This window comes from Oreochromis niloticus, linkage group LG16 (assembly GCF_001858045.2).
Source record: "Oreochromis niloticus isolate F11D_XX linkage group LG16, O_niloticus_UMD_NMBU, whole genome shotgun sequence".
Taxonomy (NCBI): domain Eukaryota; kingdom Metazoa; phylum Chordata; class Actinopteri; order Cichliformes; family Cichlidae; genus Oreochromis; species Oreochromis niloticus.
Window position 1 is genome coordinate 10,448,418 of NC_031987.2, and position 14,500 is coordinate 10,462,917.

Here is a 14,500-nt window from a genome sequence, read left to right on the forward strand (position 1 = left end):
GCACTGAATAAATTACACAATAAAATGTAAAAATAAAGCTGTCTTTGCATGAACGTGAGTGACTCGTTTTAGATAACAAACAAATAATATTCATGTTGATCAGTGAGCTGATGTCATTAATGACATGGGAAGCATAAAGCAGTCAATCTACAAAAAAATATAAAGAAGTAATGGTAATTAAACATAATAGATTAAATTATTTATTAGGGAATTTTTTAATATGTTAAACACTCACTGCATTTGTCTAAGAGAGAGTCTATACTTGAAAGAGAATTGACATGCCATCGATGTTAGTGGACTCTTCGTGTTTTTGGCAAGAGAGTTAAATCCCTAATCAGTGATGACACTGAGAGATAGCCTGAGGCTTTATCGGGAACAATTAGAAGGAGACTGAATTTTTAAACTCAATTAACAACACCGAAATGAGTGTGGCAGAAAGTGCCACATTGGAAGATAACTTTCTCTTACTGCATGTGAATTATTCAAGGAGGATTTTTTTTCTTATAATATCGATTATTTTTGATGGAAACTGTAAAAGGTTATTATGGAGGTCTTTGGGGAGTTTCAGAATAAATGAAAAATGTGCCGTGGACATTGAATTAATCTTGATTATAACGTTGCTACAATGACCTGTGAATGGGGCGGTCAGGATTTTTTTTATTTTTTTTTTACTACATTCACTTCATTCCCTGTTGATTTAAGTTGAATGGACTTGAATTTAATCCTGATTACATTTACAGTCAGACAGTTAGAAACTGTCCTGTCGGAGAGATGTCAAAGTGTAAAAAATGCTGCTTCGTGATCTACTATTAGGCTCTTTTTATGACAAATCTTTAAGCAGCATTGACTTATGCACCCACTACAAAGATAACATTTTTCTGAGCGACTGAGACCTAGAAGTTTATCAGACAAGCGTTAAACTTTTAAGCTTTAATTAAAGACACCATCAACAAATGCAAAAGGAAAAATGACCCACATAAAAGTTGATGAGAAGCAACAGAGAGAAAATCATTGTGTTATAGGCCCTTATGTACTTTATTAGATTATTTAAAAAAAAAAAATCAACATGTTGTAGTAATCTTTGTGTTATTGTTATACTGAGAGCGTGTATCCTTTAAAGAAGGCAGGATTGTGGTTTCCTGCAGTGCGTTTTTTGCCCTGCTGTTCTGTGTCTGGTAGAATTATAATTTAGACAAATTTACACACAGTGTGACACACATACAGATGAGTGCAGTTTAGTGATTTCTAAGATATCATTAAAGAGTCTGCATGTGCCCTCCAGCTGGTTAAGCTGACGGTATTGTATGGTATTCATTTGAAGGTCAAAGGGTCACAGGATATACATATATATATATATATATATATATAAACAAACAAGTGTGGATCACCCAACTAAAGTAGAAAAGTCTAACAATCTAAGAACTCCTCAATCATCGTGTTTTTTCCTTGTGTGCAGTTTGCCATGTCAACTAATTCACAAGCTAATGAGGGATCTCTCTGTTTACAAAGTCCAGACACTGACACACTGCATCATTGGTGGTTTAGCTCTTCTGAACTTCGCAGGAAACTCAGTGTGCTTTTAAACACCAAGTGTTTATACGTCAGTTATTCATGTTTTGCCACCGATGGTGTCTGATGCATGAGTGTTGTCACTGTGACTGCTCATTTTTTGGTTAAAGCTTAAGTGCTTAATGTGGCCTTGCTGGAACGATACTTGGAGAAACCAACACTTTTACCACCACTGCTTTCATATGAATGAAAGAGATGAATATGGATAAAATATTATTGATATCAGTGGTGTTATTGTTTCTGCTTTAGTCGCATTCTTTATCGATTCCCTTAGTCACCCTAACCCTCTGTTACTGATCAGATTTCTGTGTGAGACAAGAAAACGTATACAAGGAATGCTTGTATTATCTTTCAGTCTGACTACTGTTTGGAAACAGCAGAAGAAAAGGCCCCAGTTCTACAGTCCAGAGTTTGATTTCATCATCACTGTTGTGCAATTCACTGTTGTCAGTAAAACATGCCAGAATTGATAAGAATTAATAAGCTTGGAGACGTACAGTTCAGATGGGTTAGAAAATTTGGCATCAAGTTGAGCTTTGACGTTCTGCATTGTGACACTTATTCGTCACTGCAGCTCTAAAGCATCTAAAACATTAGCTTTTTCTTTCAGAGTTGAGTTTTCTGATATACTGTAACTCCTGATCTAATTAAGACATGCGGTATTAACCATAAAGAGCTATAAGCAGGGGTTAAAGTGGGCCTGAACGATCCGGAACGGCACGCCGCCACCTTCATTTAATGAGTAATTAAATCTGATAGGCAGGTTAATGCATATTACTATTGAACGACTTAATTTTTCGTGTGCTGCAGCCTGGCATTGCTTTCAGTGATGGCATGGAGATGCTTGCTCAGTAATAAGAAAATAATGACATCCCATGGCCTGCTTATAGCCTCGACACATCACACTTCACATCCCTGCGATGCGTTCATGGTGCATACGTAAAGTTGCATTCGCAATGCTTAAGCATCTGGCTAGCAATACAGAATATGAACAAGCATAAACAGAGTAACCAGAGTAACACATGTCAGTGAAACATAATGTTTCTGCACAGTTTGTCACAAAACGTGTCTATGAGCTCAACGTGCAGTTGTTTCCTCAAAAATGTTAATGCTAATACAGCACTGACAGATGAAGAAAAATATAAAAACAGAACAGAGAACAGAGAAAAGGATGAGAGATTATTTTCAGAGCCAAGCACGGCTCAACAAGTGACATGAGACTGGAAATGTAAAGCTCACTTGTAATGTCTTCATTCATTTCGAAATCAGATATTGGATCTATAGATGATGTGACCCTTAATGGTTTTGTAAAAAATCATGCAAAACAAATTATTATTTGGAGGTTGCATGGAAATTCCAGGCAAATAGTGGAGGAGTATACTAGTTTAATGCATTAATGTGATTAAATTTAAAGTGATGCACTATTTTAGTGCCTAGAGGTTGGAAATCAGGCATTTAGCTTACATAACATCTGCTTGTCTCTTGTTAAATTCAGATTGCTAAATCCACAAAGATCAGTGGATACAGGAATATAGAATTTACTGGAGTTCAAGAATCAAGAATGAATTTTTATTTTTTATTACTTTCTTGGTAAATCTTAAAGTTATTTCCTACATGTAAATTAAGCTAAATCGCTGTCAGATGGTCTATTTTAGTCTGCATTGTGTACTTTATGAATGTTTCCAGGTCTGAGAAGACTTTCAAGACTTCCTATAAACAAATAACCTTTTTTTAGATTTTAGGTTAAATTATAATTCCAGATTTTGGTGTTCAACACATCCACAGCATTATTAACTACACACTGTTTGTAAAAATTAGATGTATCCACTGTGCTGCGCTGTGCTATCAGCTCAAAATACCAGATTCTAAACTTTATTCACTGAAAGTTTTAATCTCTGTTTTCAATGGAAGTGGCATTAAAGCACAGTAATTGCGAAGCTGATACCTACCTGATATCTAATATCTGGCATATTTCAAAAACAGGTACTTTCTTATTTGCATGGGTTGTTATTAGAGACCTTTCTCAGCTGTATTTACCATTTGCAATAAGCCACTTTCCTGTCACTGCATGTTCTGTGCCATCACTTCTCAGTAAACCTCTAAGCTTGCTGTTATGTACTCCAGATTTGGCACTTCATAGACAGAACCCAGCTACTTGTTATGTACAAGGATGGGGTGCTCATTGTCCTTTTCATTTTAAAAAGGTTAGTGAGTGTCATTTACTAGAAAGCTGATTATGGTTTACAACAAGTTACTTAGATATGTTCAGAGATATATTTAGTTGACCCCTGTTGTAAATAAAAAACAAGACATTACTCTAACTCAGGTCAGCCTTAGATATGTGCATTAGATTTGAGTTAAAGCAGTGTTTTAACTCAAATCTCATGTACATATCTAAGTGTAATGGCTGTGGTGTAGTTCATGGTTTAGTCCCTGCCTACAGTATTTTTTCATGCCGGTGCTACACATTTAAAAAAGACTCATTTGTTTGATGTGTTTTAGAATGTAGTGGACTTACATGGAATGAGCATTTTTACTTATTCAGGTGTCACAGTGGGAAAACAGAGCTGTAAATAATACCAATAGTGATAGCTGAATTCCAGTTATCTCCTTCAGATATGCTTAATGTGCTATTAAATGCATTTATTAATTTATTCTATTCAATTCAATTTTATTTATAGAGCACCAAATCACAACAACAGTGGCCTCAAGGCGCTTTATATTGTAAGGTATACCCTACAATCATACATACAGGGAAAAACCCAACAATCATATGAGAGCAAGCACTTTGGTGACAGTGGGAAGGAAAAACTCCCTTTTAACAGGAAGAAACCTCCAGCAGAACCAGGCAAGTGAGTAAGAAAGGTGACTGAAGAAGAAACACTCAATGCATCATGGGAATCCCCCAGCAGCCTACACCTATTGCAGCATAACTAAGGGAGGAATCAGGGTCACCTGATCCAGCCCCAACTATATGCTTTAGCAAAAAGGAAAGTTTTAAGCCTAATCTTAAAAGTGGAGATTGTGTCCATTTCCTGAATCCAAACTGGAAGCTGGTTCCATAGAAGAGAGGTCTGAAAACTGAAGGCTCTGCCTCCCATTCTACTTTTACATTTATAAAGTGTAGTTGTGAATGTTGATATTTCTTGTTATCGAGACAGCTCCCCAAGATGACAGACATCATGATTACAATTATCCTTTTTTTTTTTCTCTACAGTGTCTTAGGGCCACTGTTGATGAGATGATTCAGCACTGTTAGTTGAGTATTTTGTACTAGACGGACTGGTTTGTTTGTTGTTTGTTGTATTTCAGATTATGCTGGGATTTTGGTGAGATTGGGATTTTTCCAAACAACTATGTCCAGGATCTTGAAGAAGATAGGATAGAGCGGCAGAAGAACACAATGGCTGCCACCACTGGGAGCTAAGGAAACCGAGGTTACAGCTCACTCATTAAATTTTGGACAGCAGGAGACTGGGAAAGCATTTCTTGGTCTGAATTTCAATTTCTTCTGTGAGATTTGTATGGCAGTGTCAGGTTGGGGGGTAAACAATATGAAAACTTGGATCCATTCTGCATTGTATGAGCAGTTTAGGCAGCTGGTGGTGATGTAGTGGTGTAAGAGATATCTTCTTGGCACCCCTGAGTATCAACCCATTTTTCGTTTCACTAGCTGGGCCCACGTCCTCATTTTAGGTTTGACAGCATTTTAGTAGGTAAAAGTGAATGCTTTGACATGAATTGAGCTGTGGTTTGGGGAACGCCTCGAAGGGGACTGGCGATGGCTCCCGGGCCTGGCAGATCCCCATGTACTAAATAGAAGTGAAGAAGTTGAAGAATGGAGAAAAAGGGGGGAGGGAGGTTGGGGCACATAAACGAGAATGATCAGCTTGCAGAACTGGGGGAACCTTTATAGATGACAGCCGGAAGGAGTGTGTTTGGAGGCGTGGTCCCGCTCCTGAAATTCCAATACATAATCTCCAATTTAACACCACACCCTGTAAAAGCACTTTATTTTTTCTGACAGTCTCATCCTGTTGTGACCACATTGTACCCATCATCTGATGGGGTCTTTCAGCACGATAACACGCCATGTCACAAAGCTCAGATCATCTCAACCTGGTTTCTTTAGTATCACAATGGGTTCACTGTATTGAAATGGACTCTACAGTGACCAACAGAGCACCTTTGAGATGTGGTGGAATGGGAGATTGGCATCATGATGTGCAGCTTAAATATGGTAGAAACTTTACTGACATATGTTGGGCAGTGGGACAGAGAGGATACCTGCTCTCGTGCTATGACCCTATTACCTAGAAGGCACTATAAATCACATGTGTACAAGCATCTACTGATAGATTCATGTTAATGCATGCTAGTTCTCTAAACCATTAAGATAGAGTTATACTGTCATTGTTTCCAGAGAAAACAATTAGGGCATAATTTTGTTTTGCTACAGTGCTTTCAGACTAAAACAACATTTTGAATCCTAAAATTTATTTCCGCTCTGGCAGAAAAATTATACTTAATTGTCTATCGAGTGAACCTTTATCTTTCTTTTTTATCAACACCAGTGAGAGCAAGTTGCATTAGAAAGTCCTCTCTCATTCAGACAAAAAAAGGCTTTTAATGTGAGTGTTCATTAACTTCCATTTTGCATAAACTTTGCTCTTATTTGTTTTATAATGGGCCACATGGACGTGAACTTGGCTTCCTGTTTATGTGAGATGGATAGTTGATGAAAAAGGTTTTGTTATGGATAGAGATAATGTATTTGAATGGAAATGCCTTCCTTCTTTGTTTTGTGCAGCACCCGCTCTTTCCTATAAAAGCACTAGATTCCACTTCAGGCTTGTTAGATGATTATGAGCGGCACAATAACACATTCAGCATTTAGGGCCTGGGGTGAAACGTACCCAGTGTCAACTCCCTGCCCCAAACATGATGACATCAGTTCAGAGGAAAGGGAGTTTGCAGCAATTTGCCAGCGAGACCTCTCTACATGGTGTGGTTAATGTTGTCGACAAAGGATCCTCTAGGGTCCACCATTACCTCTGGACATTTTCTTTCATTGGGTGTCTTTCACTCTTTGTCTGCTACAGCATTAGCAGGACTGTCTACCTACTTTGAGTTCCATTATATCACCAAACTTGAAGAAATCATAGTTTCTGGGAAAACCTTCCCTGCTATTACATCCTGTAATATAAATCCTCTTAGAAAGTCTAAACTCACTGCCTGCGACACAGAACGTCTGAGAGAGATGTGGGGTATACCTGCAAAGCTTACAGGGAACATCACAAGTTCTGTGTATGAGATGAATAGGGAAACTTTGAAATAGCTCAATGGGACCAAAGCAGTGCTTCCATGCTGTGGCCAGTTTGACTGGAAAAAGCTGTACGACCGTTCAGCTCACCGCCTGTGGGACATGGTGAAGTCTTGTCGCTTTGGAAAGACCAGCTGCACAGCTGAAGACTTTGAGTCTGTGAGTAATTTTCTCGCTTGCCTTTGAACTTAATCCTTTCAGTAGAGGTTTTGGCCTTAAGGCTCTCACAGTTGTATGGGAGATATGAATAAACCAAGAAATATGCATATAAACCACAGTGTATTGAAGAATCAAAGACTTTCACCCCTAATTTTTTACCTGGTTTCAGAGTGTGATTGGTTTCATAAGAGATGGACAGTAGAGTTATATACACACCTTTTCTTCCAGTATAGCGAGGATATGCACATTGCCTCAATTTCGTCAAGCTCGCCGGAGACTTTTTTATCTGTGAAGACAGTAACTAGACATCAAAGCGGATTTTTTTTTTCTGTTTAATATCTGCATCGTACTGTAGAATTTCCCCATTTCTCCATTGTATTTTTGGTTAGTTGTATCAGACCTGTGCTGGGTGCATTTTGGATATTCTGGAGCATCAGAATTTCTTGTGTTGAAGCTACTTTCAAAGTCAAAATGTCATATCTTTGTATATTTATAAGGCCATATTACTCCCATTCTGTGCAGAGAAGTATTTTATCTATCAGCTGCACCAGTCTGCTAGTACAGTTTGCCTCTCACCTGTGCCACATCCTTCGTGCGTCCAATTACTGAAATTCACCTAATGGAATAAACTGGAGTATCTTTTATTTAACCTTTTTTTGATCTTCCTGATCACTCCAACTTCTTTAAATTACAAGCCACATTTAACCATAAAGTTCTTTGTTTTATCTTACTTCTTCCTGGATACACATTTTATTTGATAATCACTGTGTATGTGGAGGAATTGTAATACAGTAAGTTCTGATGATTCCCTTACGTCTGTGGCTTTAATGAAAATCTGTTTTGCATGGAAAATTTCCACATCTAAATTTTTTTTTTTGCAGATTAAAATATTTGTGTATCAAAAGGAGAACGTTAGAGAGGAGAAACATATCAACTTCTGGAAATAGTATTAAAGCATAGTGCACCAAAGTATGCACGGGGGTGGTGCTAAATTAGTTTAAAATGGGAAATCTAATTGACGAGAGCTATTGCTTGAGAAGCAGTAAAAAAAAAGGTTACTCAGCTGCTATGGGATTTGTTTCCCCAATACTTATTCTGCGCCTGCAGTCCTCTCCACTAAACTAATTGTATGGTTGGTACCTCATTGTATTTTACTCAGTCTACTCAACTCATACCTACAATAACATAACAAATAAGTGGTGAGATAAAAAAAAAAACAAACTGGAATTGCACCATATGAGATTTGCTTTTTCTAAATTATTAATGGGTTTTTAGCAGCACTTAGTAACCAAAGTAATAGTCCCAAATGAGTATTTACAACACATGCTCTAAGCCCAATTTGTTTGGATGAACTCTGTGTGTAAACTCTGAAAGTCATCTGACTCTTCACCACAAAGGTTGGGTGGATTATTCTGTGGTATTTACAATCTCTTGCCATTTGATTAGAGATCTAAGAGCATCAAGGAAGATTAACTGAGCCCCTATGGTGTAAATAACCCCATGAACCTGATCGCATCCACGGCAGCAACTCACAGGGCATTAAGTTGTGAAAACTTTATCGATAGGTTCTGTCTTTGTGGGTTTAATTAAAACCCTCCTCACTTAGAAGGCAGTGTCACTGCTCTGAGATATCTTCGTCTGAAAGGGATTGGGTTTATCGTCATATTTGTCACAACCCCATGTTAATATCTGCTAAAATCTTACTGACAATGATAGTTTTGCAAATCATGTGGATGACAGCCATATCTTAAAAATATAACACTGAGGAAAGTGTTGTATTTTGCCAGCGAGAAACACTGAATCTTATAAAAATCTGTGCTTTTTCTTGCTTACTTAATTGAATTTAAAGCTTTTAAAAAGTTTGCAAAACACAGCAGCAGATATTTCAGAGAAAGAATTACAGTGATGCATGGAAGTGTCGCCCTTTAGGGCCAAGTTATAAAGTGGAAAAATTGTAAGTTTAAATTATTACTTTGGAGAAGTCGTATCTTATACTCCCCCCGAGCTAGGGGGAGTATGTTGCTCGACACTTCCCATGTTTAAATATACTACATGGGTATTTGCTTCTGTGACCTTGTGGTCTGTGGGTTGTAATTTACCTTTTGGTTCTTAATGTGAAGTTATCTAATCTTCAGTTACTCAGATGAAAATTGTGTGCCAGCTTTTTTTATTCTTCTTACTTTCTCTGCAAATTGCATGTATAAAACCGTATTATATAATGAAAGATGGTGACTCTGATAGAACAGTTCGAACATCATTAACTAATGTACAAGATTCAACAGATTAGTATCTGTGATGTGAAAAATGCTTTTTCCACATAGCATAAGCTGCAATAAAACAAAGCTTGAATGTCTGAATATTTCACATTTTCTTTATTCTACCCTCTTAATTACCCTTTAAATTACCCACTGATTATTGATCAATGATGTAATTATAACTTACTGAGACGATATGATCTAATTTGAAGTCAGCTTGAAAGCTAGGCAAGTGCCTTAACAATCTGGCAATGAGCGAAACTGGACAGGCTACTTGGCAAGAGAGATGAAGGGTCATTTTCCTGTAGGCTTCCATACAACTGGACTTCCTTTTCGAAAGTAGAGGAGTTGCCCCCTTGTGGCCAATAGAAAGAATTCAGGTTCCTGGCAATTTTGCATAGAGTCCACTTTTCACATCCAGATTCTACATCTGTCTTTTGGACAGTGTGTGGACACACCCTCTTGGAGAGTCAAACTGTTTTGTAGTTGACTCGGGGTGAACCACTATAGAATAAATTCAATTTCAAATACGGATTTGATCACTGATTCGTTTAACATGGGGTCACTGATGAATTACTGATTATCTGTGAAACAATTTCAGAATGTGTGAAGAGGAAAGATGTAAGGTTTTTCATCCCTGAGCAATATGTGACACTAGGAAATTTGATTTACTGTGTATTAAATCACTTGAGACAGGTTTGTTAGTGCAAGAAAATCTAGTCATTTTAGAAATGAAGTTAGAAGTGTGAGCGTGCTGAGGGAAGAATAAACATGGCATTGGCTATGAGGTGCTATATGTGGCACTAAATTAATTCTTACTTAATCCACCAATGTTAATGTTCAGCTTGAATTTGCTTTGGTTTTGAAAACAAACAAATGACTTCAGTGTAGGTTGGTGTTTTTACATGACACGCTGATCCTAGTTAACTAATGAAGTGTTCTTTCAGCATACCATCACAGCTGTGTGCAAGATACAGTGAAACTATGCAAGTGAGAGATTAAATTGAAGCTCAGGTCAGATTTATTAGTTTTGCATTTGCATCAGTTTTTCATTTTATTTCATTTTGACTTATTGGTTTTAATTCAGTTTAGTTTCAGTTACTGTCCAGACTTTATTTTCCTATTTTAGCAATTTGTTTATTATTGGAGAAAAAATAGTTTCTGTTTATTAATATTATTATTATTATTATAGTTTTTTGAAAACAGTTGTCTTGACACCCAAAGTTTAAAAAAATATGTCCATCAATGGTTCTTCAGATAATTTGTGACAACAATTTTGTTTTGCCAGACTTACAGATGCTAAAACTATTAGCTCTATATTTTAGCTCTATATGAAAAAAAGTCTCTTTTTTTTCAATTTTAGTTAACTATAATGTTTTTTTTAATATGTGTTTTCAGCTTTTAGTGTAGTTTTAGTTACCTGTAATATCCATGGGTCAGACCTGCGAAGTCTGACTAACATGAGGTTGAAGTAGGGTGGCAATAGCGGATCAATAAAATAAATAATAATTATGATTAAAAAAGGGGTGAAACTAGTCCAAAATATTTGGCCAGCCATATCGGGGCAGGATATGTAATTCGCAATTCCTATATGTTATCATATAGGAATTGCTTTTTATCATCATAAAAAGATGATGATTCGGGTGCTTGAGTTAAGCCTTTAATTCTTTATATACACACAAACATTATGGCTGTTAATGTCATGTGCTCTGACAAAAATGAAAGCACATACAGTAGTTTACCACATATACAACAAAATCCTGCTGCTGGATATTCAGAAGAAATCCATGTGTCCAGCTCCACTGGCAGGTAAACACAGATGTAATGAATACATTTAAAATGTTGTCATGCTGGGTAAGCATCACTCTTTCCTGCTCAGCAAGTATCCATAGCAACTCTAATTTTGCAGGTGGAGCCAGATCACTGGTGGTAATTGCTTCAAACCGATGCATACTTTTACGAAATTGACCTTTATAAAAACCTTGAGACATATTAATCATCTGTTTAGCCCCCACTTAGGCTGTATTCTGTCTTTGTTGAGTCGTATTGATTTATACAGCCGTCTGCAGGGAGGCACCAGACAAAAACTTTTCAAATAAAGTTGAATGGCACCATTTGATCCTGTTCGTCAGAGTGAATAAATAAATAAATAAACTGGTGAGATCATAATAGACTATACTTTAAAGGCTTTGCTGTATTATATATGATTTTTGCACTTCAAATTTCAAGTGAAACCACTTGGCTTCTCTGTGAATGCTTGTCAGAGTCATCAGGGATTTTTCAAGAAGATTTAAATCATGTGCCTATCCAACTATTTTACAGACATTGCCACTTGTACAGGCTTTACTGAATAAAAATCCTTGATCTTTTGAATTGCATAAAATAACAGAATGATAGCATAATAGCATTTTGCTTTAAAGATATAGATCAGGAATTGATTATCCTAACAGGACTTACACTATTTTAAACTGATTGCAACTTGGTGTACTGAGTCCCACCCAATACTTCTACCAGTTGCATCATCTAGGCCAGGAGTCTCAAACTCCAGTCCTCAAGGGCCAGTTTCCTGAAACTTTTCCATGTGTCCCTGTTGCAGCACACCTCAATAAAATTAATAGGTCATTAGCAAGAGTATAGAACTTGACTGCATGCTGAAGTGGCAACCCCTAACCCTACTCAGGTAATTTTAAGTAAATGTAAGTGTTTGGAAAAATGTACTTCTAAAAGTACTTTTATTGCACCATGTTCATTTACTCATGAGCTGCTGTAACATGAATCAAATGGCTGAATTGCCACCTCACCATGCAGTCAAGTTCTATAGAGTCTTGCTAATGACCCGCTAATTTTATTCAGGTGTGTTGCAACAGAGACACATGGAAAAGTTGCAGGACACCGGCCCTCGAGGACTGGAGTTTGATCTGATCTAGGCCTTCCTCACACCAAGACTAACCAAAGAGCCTCTGCCTTGTCAAGTCTGGGAGCAAAGTCAGAATCTTGGCCATTTCTATGTGACCTGTAACACCACAGGTAATGTTGCCAGTCACATGTAGAGTTCAGAACAAACTGACTTTTAGACAGTGGAGACAGAAGCAATCAGCTGGATATACAGTATACACTAATGAGGAGCTGAACTAGTGGTTTTGAATCTGTAAAATATCGATTTAAGCTTACTGAAGAGCTGTTTGTGGTGGCCCACAAGTGAGCAGATGGTCACTGCCACTTTCTGCTGCCTAAAGCAGGTTTTTCCTTACAATGCTTTCTAGCTAAGGCTGTCTTTATTTAATATTGATTTATTTCCTGCTCACTTGCTTCTTGTAGTTTGCTATCATGTTGAAATCACTATGTTCTGATGAAGGTATATTGTTAGACAATGGCCATAGGTGTGTGTATTTACATGCACATTCATTGCTTAGACTGGGCATAGTTTAGACTTAATTGATCTTGATGGAGTCAGTGTAACATCCATTATGAAGACAGGTCTGAACAAAGACTGACTTAGCAGTTAGGACCAGGCTTAGTAAAGACCAAATGGTACCAGACAAGCGAATTTAATGAATTTAGACAATATTGTGCATGACCACAAAGATTTCCTGTAGTTCAATTGATTTAAAAACTGAGTGTTTTTTTTTTTATTTAGTCTTTTGGGACCTTCAAGAAGACTTTAATTCTTTTCTGTGTGCACATCTGCATGTGCGGCCTCTAACCAGCTTTTGCATCCTTGTGTTTATCTTGTTTCAATGCTCTTGAAACTATTACAGTTTCCCAACACAACATTAACTCTGCAATTGGCCTGTAACTATATTGGTAATTTGCATGACTTGGATAACTGTTTTTGTGTTACACAGCTCATTGGATGTTGTTATTTAGTTGTTTTTTTTGGGGGGAGACACATGTTCTCAAAAGCACAAACTATCCTGCATCCACTGCTCTTCAGTGTATAATTAGATTGAAATTCTGTTCTCTGATCGTTGACAACACATTATCCTCTATGTCAGTCCCAAAAGCACCATTAGGGCGAGTGGCCCTGCTTCATTTGCTTGTCTTTTTTTTCCCTTCGTCTTTAGCTGTGACCCCAAAGCTGTTTGCTAAGCAGAGGAATCGAGAAAGGATTTACTTAGATGAAATGACAGGCTAATAGCGTTTAATGAGCTGTTTTGGAATGATGTCGTCCTCCCGAGCTTGTTTGCAGAGCAAGGCTATCTGACACTGCCCATCTGCAACCTCCAACTGTGTTTATGTGTACTACTAGTATGCTTATATGGCTGTGTGTGTGTGTGTGTGTGTGTGTGTGGGTGTGTGTGTGGGTGTGTGTGTTACCGTGATCAGACAGAGACAGGCTGACACAACTAATGGAGAGAGATGTACAGTTGGAGGACCTGACAGCACACAAGAGGCTTTCAGCTCCTTAGCCTTGATTCAGAAACTCAGGAAGAGTAATGGTCTGCGAAGACCCCGGCTATGCTAAAATCACAGACAGGATAAGAGCTCTAAATGTGTTTCCAAGAGGGAAGACATGATTTGAGTGAGATCGTTATTAAGTAAGATGAGAAAAGACCTCCCACGCACCTACCCAGCAAGACCGTAGAGGTCTCTAAACTTGGAAACGCATATAAGTACATCAGAAAGATTCCCTTTTTAGCTTTTTAGCTTTAGGGGTGATCATTTTTCATAAAGGCACAACTACTGTGCACTTCCATTTGCATTTTCTATTCTAGACTGACATTTGGATGACAAATCACCAACTTGCTGAACACTCGTCACGAGAGAAAATGAATCATGACTTTTTCACTCAGATGACTTGGGTACATATCCTATGGGTGGAATTCTTAGTGTTTTTGTTTACATTTTTAGTCACGCTTTAGTTAGATTTAAGCAATGAAAGTACATGAGTAAGTTTTAGAAAAGATTTGGATTAAATTATCTTTCACATGAACTAAATGTGAGGAAGTTCTCCTCGAGTATCTTGGTTAGCAGGGTGACGTATTCTGCACAGATGACACTGCCGCTTCTGTGTGAAGGTGTCATTTCTCTGGTCTTAGTGATATAGTGATATTTCTCTGTTGTTATAGTTTAAGAGGCAAGACAGAGCTAGATTTCCATAAAACATAGTATACTTGATACTCGATCCTATTCATGTTGCACAAGCTGTTTTTTTTACCGTTTCAAGTTTTGACTGAAACATAATGAAAAGTGA

At 37.5% G+C, this 14,500-nt stretch overlaps 1 protein-coding gene across 2 annotated transcripts in view; it reads left to right on the forward strand.

Annotated features, from left to right (window-relative positions):
- The window catches only part of LOC109197485 (serine/threonine-protein kinase pim-1), a 44,169-nt gene that overhangs the window by 6,094 nt on the left and 23,575 nt on the right, over positions 1-14,500 (forward strand). For both annotated transcript variants that reach the window (XR_003216922.1, XR_003216921.1), the window contains exon 10: positions 4,882-5,006. The gene's annotated coding sequence lies outside the window, so the exon portion shown is untranslated. The remainder of the gene's footprint in view (positions 1-4,881; positions 5,007-14,500) is intronic.